Below are 7,254 nucleotides of genomic sequence, written 5' to 3' on the forward strand. Positions count from 1 at the left end.
GAACCTCTCTGAAGCCAAGAGCATTTGTCCTGAACTTCTACCTTACACGGGATGGGAAATAACCTTAAAATAGTACCAGGTTAGGGAAAATATTTCCCATTCATTTTCTAGACTTTGCTTTTTATCCTCTTGTACCTAACTCAGAGCTAAGGAAGGAGATAATAGGGAGAAATGTGCAAGTGGGACAAATACAGAAAGATCTAGTTGTGTTGCTTTTTCTCAGGTAGGTTTAGTCTGCAGCTGGCCTAAACCAAGGGAGGGAGAAGGTTTGGATGTTTAATCAAAGGAGTTTTGATTAACATTTTGGACTGCAAGTTTTAATGTTTGAAATGAGTAAAGTGTATGTAGAGTTGCATATTGTGTAGGAGTGAGTGGAAAGGTCATGGGAACTGCTGTTTATCCAGGAACAAGGAAGGAACCTCCCATTGAATACATTTTAAAGTGAGTGTGATTGAAAACCAAAATAAAATTGTGTGTTGAATAGGACGTGAGTGTGCTTAATCAACATACCAGGAATAGGATTGTAAGGAAGAAAACAGAAGGGTTGTGGTGCTGGACTGGGGAAGGCAATGTGAGGAAGAATAAATTAGAAGCCGCCTTTGTGGACCAGGGCCTCATGGAGTTGCTTTTGTCCTCATGACCCTCCCATGAAATTTGTGTGCTCTCTCATGTGTTCATGTGCCTTGCTGTCATGGGAAAGCTTAAGAGAGGTTTTTCTCATTTGGGTCTGCCCTGACTTAGTGCTGAAAAGGTAAATGTTAAAGTTCAAAGTTCAGGTACAGTTTCTGATGAAGGGAATCTTTTGGTTTTGGTGTTTGTCAGCAAAATAAGAGAAACAATCACTCTGGTCTAGCTCACTGGGGTCTATTCCTCACCGCCTGGGAAGGAAATCTAATTCAATTTATCAAGACAGTGTTCACGAACCTGGAACGTCCCTTCTCAAAGGTAGTGGCGTGAAGTGAGAGTGGGAATATGGCGTGCTTAGTTATGACAAGTCCCCAATTTATCTTTACTTCAGATATGATTAATATTTTTTAAGTGAAAGAAAAGCTCTTACTGTGCTGAATTCTTTAAATCAGATAACCTTTATCACAACATGTGGGATTTGTCTGTCAGAAAAATTTACAATGCTTATTCCTGTGCCTTATGCTTCTTTTTTTCTTCAATTTTGAATTAGATAGCTAACTTTTTACTCAGAGTAGTGCCATAATAGGCCAACCATTGTTTTTTCCCCATAACAGAGTTAAGAAAAATATCTGGTCATGGAAAGGTCAAATTTTCATATGCAAACATACTTCTATCTTCCTCTATCTGCTGGCTGGACAGACTGTTTCACTAGATATCTACAGCTTCTTTCTGATTACACAGCAAGTGGAGTTTGCATCATTTCTGTGTTTTAGGCTGCCTTTATTCTGAATTGTTCCAGGTCTTTAGCCTAGACAATATGATTCAATACAATATCACCTTTCATTCTTAAATTTCTCAAAACAGAGAGAAGGCCAAACTTGTTTTGAGCTTTGAATGGATTTTGATTACAGGCACTATTAGGGTATAAATCAAATTCACTTTTTAAATGGTGTGAATTACGGTTGCCTATGTATCCAGTGGTTTAAGATGACCTGTCTCGATACTGTAAACCTGTCCTTGAAATGTCTTCTCTGAAACTCTGGCAGTGCTGTGGCCTTAGGCACAGTATGGGGTGATATTGATAAGGATTTGGGAGCAAACCTTGTCTTGGACCCTGGTGCTGCTCTCACAAAGATGTTTGATGTGGATGAAGAACATGACTGAACTAAGCCTCGCTTTTCTCTTTTGTAGAATTGGAAATAAAATGCATTCAGTGTGTTAAGATTAAGTAAGAAGCTGTATGTGAGGTCATAGTAAAATGCTTATTCCATAGAAAATGCCCATTTCATGTTAGTTAATAACAACAAAGATAGCATGTAAAGGTTGTTTTCATGTGAAATTGAATTAAGTTTCTATGATTTCAGAATTTTGAAGGTGGACAGCTAGTGCCAAATGTAATGAACTTTAAGAATGAAATTGGTAGGGCCTCCCCGGTGGCGCAGCGGTTGAGCGCTGGGTTGCAAAGCTGCCCGCAGCCTCTGCAGCGCCGGTTCAATCCCGGGCTGCTCCCCGGCCATCGGAGGAGGGTCCCGCATGGCGCGCAGACCTCTCCTGCCGCCCGCTGCTCCCCTCAGCAGTGTACTTCGGTCCTTCTGCCTGCTCTGCTCCCTGCTCTGGCTCTGGTGAATTCTCTCACCCTCCCGCGCTTCTGACTGTACCCAGTGCTTGTATGTATAAATAAATAAATAAATCTAAAAAAAAAAAAGAATGAAATTGGTAGACATTATTTGTTCCAAATTTTCTATATAACAAAGGAATTGAAAGAAAGTAGACATTATATGTTGGCAGTGCCATCTGCTGATTAAAAAAGTGCTTCTGGAATATTTTGAAACACAAAAAATTTAATTTGGTATCAGAGTTTGGTGACATATAACTATAACATTCTTTTGAAGTATCTTTCTCTGTCTTTATGGAAATGACTCCCTAATGGTGTCAAGAAGATCTTAATCTCTTTAGTTTATTATCAAGGGATCAGTTTATTTTATTTTATGGTATCTTGATATCATATTACAATTATGAAATGAAATGTCATGTGAACCTAAATTTTATATAGCTTGTCATGCTCACTCAGAGGCTATCTCAAGATCAGATTAATCTGGACAGATGCCACTGCTTTCTACTCTTTGTACAAAATGAACTATATGTGGATAACAGAGCAATTGCTGACAGCAGTGGCCTATGTGAAAGGACCCCTGGGTATGATTCTGAGAAATTGCAAAGAGAAATCTGTATCATATATCCTAAACTGGACCCTTCAGCAAAAGGAAGGACTCAAGTTCCCAAATCATGTGGAGCTAGATTGGGCTGTCTGCCAGTATAACCATACATTAAAAGGAATGTCTGTAAGGTGTGGCAAATAAATCAACGTGCCATATGAGATACATTCCCAACCTTCTTTTACTATTGTGGTAAAAAATTCATGAAATTTACCATGTTAACCATCTGAACGTGTACAATTCCATACCATTTAGTGCATTCACAGCATTGTACTACCATCACCACTACCCAGTTGCATCTTCAGCAGCCCCAAAAGGACACTTTGTACCCATTGAGCAGATACTTCCATTTCCACTTAACCCTTGGCTACCAACAATCTGTTTTCTGTCTCTGTGGCTAATTCATACAAATGGAAACATATAATAAGTGGCCTTTTGTGTTCGTATTTTTTACCCTCAGGTTCAGTTCCTAGGTTTAGTCTTGCTGTAGCACATATCCGTTCTTCATTCCTTTTTATGGATGAATACTATTCCATTACATATATATACTAAAAAAGAATTAACCATTTGTTTGCTGTTGGCCATTTTTGTCATTCTTACCTTTTGACTGTGATGAATAGTATGGTCGTAGACATTCATGGACAAATTTTTGTTTAGATTCTTTTGTGTAAATATCTAGAAGTGGAATTGCTGGATCATTAGGTAACTGTCTTTATTACTGAGAAACCAATATTTTCTGGGATGGTTGCACCATTTTGTATCCCCACCAGCAATTACACCACATCTTCATCAATGCTTTTTTTTTTGAGTATATTCATTCTGATAATGTACAGTGGTATCTCACTGGACTTTTGATTTGCTTTTCACTACTGACTAGTAATGTTGAGCCTCACTTCAAGTGCATGTTGACCATTTGTATAACTTCTTGAGAGAAATGTCCAGTCCTTTGACCTTAATGATATTTTAGAAGGATGAGAATAGGACATTGAGTATCATGATTAGGCTCTTTATAACTGTAGGGAGAGAACCTAATTAGTCACCTCAGATGAGGTTAGGTTTATTGAAGACTGTGGAAAAATAAGGAAGCCTGGGAACTAACCTCAGCAGCAGTCCAGCTCTCTTGAAGAACCAGCATGTGGTTTACTTCCATTTATCTAGCTATTATTTGAGAGTTCCCATGTGGGCCGTTGTAGGTAATGGGAACCACTACCTACTATCCAAGAATGACTTCGTCTCTAAAATTTGGTGTCCATTACTTCCTCTTCCATTCACTCTGTCCTCATAGGGCCTCAGTTTTCTTCTCTATTTTCTCTTTCTCTCTGGTTTTAACTCCTTTCACTTGTGCTTTATATATATATATATATTTTTTTTTTTAAAGATTTATTTATTGGGCCTCCCTGGTGGCGCAGGTGGTTGAGCGCCACACTGTGACGCTGTCCACAGCCTCTGCAGTGCGGGTTTGATCCTGGCTGGCCAGCGAGAATCCCACATGGCGAAGACAACCTCTCCTGTCTCACCTGCTGCTCCCCTCAGCAGTGTATTACAGTCAGTCTGCATGTTCTGTTTCCCACTCTGTCTCTGGTGAATCCTCTCACCCTCCTGCTCATCTGGCCTGTACCCCGGTTCTTGTATAAAAATAAATAAATCTTTTTTTAAAAAAAGAATGTATTTAAAATTTTTTTTATTTATTTATGCATACAAGAACTGGGGTACAGGCCAGAGGTGTGGGGGGTGAGAGGATACACCAGAGACAGAGTGGGGAACAGAATCAGGAGAGGTCTGCTGCACCATGTGGGTTGCTTCCTGCTGGCTGGGAATGGAACTCTTGCTGTAGTGGCCGCGGATTGCCTCATAGATTGCATCTTAACCCTTGCACCACCAGGGAGGTCCACAATTGTGCTTTTATTGCCTTCTTGGTGTCTTGCCCTCAAAACTCTATGAGGGGTTCTGTTTCTTCTGTGGGTCACCATCCAATATACAGCATCTCACCAGACTTTTCATACTGTACCTTCCTTGGCCCCTCAGACCCCCTGCTAGTGTAGGTGTAGGTGGTAATTGAATGTAGCTATGCCAATGGACAGCTTGTGTGTCAGGAATTGTTCACAGACTGCGCTCAAAAATTGGTCATGGATGGGGTTTTATGGGCTGTTTCCTGTAATGTTTTGAGCTTTTCAGACATTTACAAGTGCATCTGCTATAGCTGTTTGGTTGCTATCTAACAAATTTCCATGCACATAGAGGCTTACAACAAAACAATTTTCTATTCTTATTGTTCTGGGAGTCAGAGTCAGGATTGGAAAAAAAAATGTCGGAGGCATGAGACTTCTACAGAAGTCTCAGTGGAATCAGTTCTTTGGCTCTTTCAATTTCTAGAAGCTGCCATATTGCTTAGCTTATGTATGCATCCCTCCAACTTCTGGTTCTATCATAGCCTTTCTCCTTTACCTGATCTTCCTATGTTCCTCTTCTAAGGACCCTTGTGATTATATTGGCCACCCTAGATAATCTGGGCCAATCTCTTCGTCACAAGATTCTTTGACTAAATAATATCAGTAAAGTCCCTATTGCCTTGTGAGATAGTATCCATGGATTCTGGGGATTGGGTGGTGGGCATTCTTGGGACATATATTTTAAGTCTACCACAGGATCATAATGAAGAAAAACTAGACAACTTAGGCCAAGGAGTTTTAGTCTTTAAACCATTAAGTGGAACATTAAGAAAGTGAATGTAATTCAAAATTTCTGGTGTTTCTTTTAGTGTTTTATTTGCCATTCTGTGGTTTGCAAATAATGTTGTTGCTTTAATGTTAACATTTTGGAAATGAGCCATGAAAGGTTGAACACAGAGGAAGCATTGCTTGGCAAAATTAATGAAGTGGATTACTCATAGGACTCAAGCATTTCTAAAAGCAATTAGTCCACAGGAGGGGTTCTTTATATCTTGTGGACTCATTAATATTTAACAAATCCTCCTGTGGAAACATAGCAGCTTACTCTAGATCTGCATACAAATGGACAACCCCCTTCTATTTTCCAATGAGCTAAGTCTTGGGCCTCAGGAAAACAATTTTGTACTGAGGTTTAGTTTCTCAAGCAAATCATTTCCCACGTGATTTGCCCTTTTTTCACCAGGTAGGCCAAGCCCCTAAACCACAAAGAGATGAGGTCAAATTATATAATTAAACAGTGGTCCATGAGTGTTTGACCGGCTAGAACTTTTCTAGAGTCAACTTGTCTTGGAGAAATGGGGTGGAGTGTTACTATACAAGGAAGATTAAAGTACTTCATTTTTTTTCCTGTTTGTTTAAAACATTTGCTGAGGGAGTGAGCAGGAAATATGCTTTGCCTGAAATGTCTTGTAAGCTCAACAAGTGTTTTTCCAGAGAAGGACTAATTTTTGTTTCTGCTTTTATATCACCCATGCCCACTCCCGAGAACTACGGGATTTCTAGTCCAGTATGTGCTTCCTTTTAAAAGTCTCCCCTCCTTCCCTGGCCCCCCCCCCCTCTTTCTCTTTCTCTCAAACTGTGCTCAAAAATTGGGCATGGATGGAGTTTTATGGGCTGTTTACTGTAATGTTTGGAGCTTTTCAGACATTTACAAGTGCATCTGCTATAGTTGTTTGGTTGCTATCTAACAAATTTCCATGCACATAGAGGCTTACAACAACACAATTTTCTATTCTTATTGTTGTGGGGGTCAGAGTTAGACTTGGAAAAAAAAATGTTGGGGACAGTTGAGACACATACACACACACACCTTTTCCTTTTCAGGTCAGTCATGTTTGTCCTCTCCACAATTCCACCCACCTAGCTAAAACCTATGCATGGAAAACTTTCCTTGCTCCCCTAGGAGAGATATTTGGGGGCTGAGTTGGCATCAAATTTCTGTCTGTTACAAGCAGGTGAGAAACTTTTGGCGCTGGCCTGCCAGTAGTCTGAGCATGCCTTATTGTAATATCAGCATTTTTTTCTGCTTTCCTCAGGGAAGATGCATTTTCCCAAGTGACCTAACTCATTCTCTGAGACACCCTCAACCCATACCTCATTTTACCTCAAAGCTGTTTTAAACTAATATTTTCTTTTTTTTTTTTTTAAATTTTTTTTAATAGAGGCATGTTTATTTATTTATTTGTTTGTTTTGTTTATACAAGCACTGGGTACAGTCAGAAGCGCGGGAGGGTGAGAGAACTCACCAGAGCCAGAGCGGGGAGCAGAGCAGGCAGAAGGACTGAAGCACACTGCTGAGGGGAGCAGCGGGCTGCAGGAGAGGTCTGCGCGCCATGTGGGACCCTCCTCCGGTGGCCGGGGAGCAGCCGGGGATCGAACCGGCACCGCAGAGGCCGCGGGCAGCCTCGCAACCCTGTGCTCAACCGCTGCGCCACCAGGGAGGCCCATTAAACTAATATTTT

The sequence above is a fragment of the Talpa europaea genome, assembly GCF_964194135.1.
Source record: "Talpa europaea genome assembly, chromosome: 3".
NCBI lineage: Eukaryota > Metazoa > Chordata > Mammalia > Eulipotyphla > Talpidae > Talpa > Talpa europaea.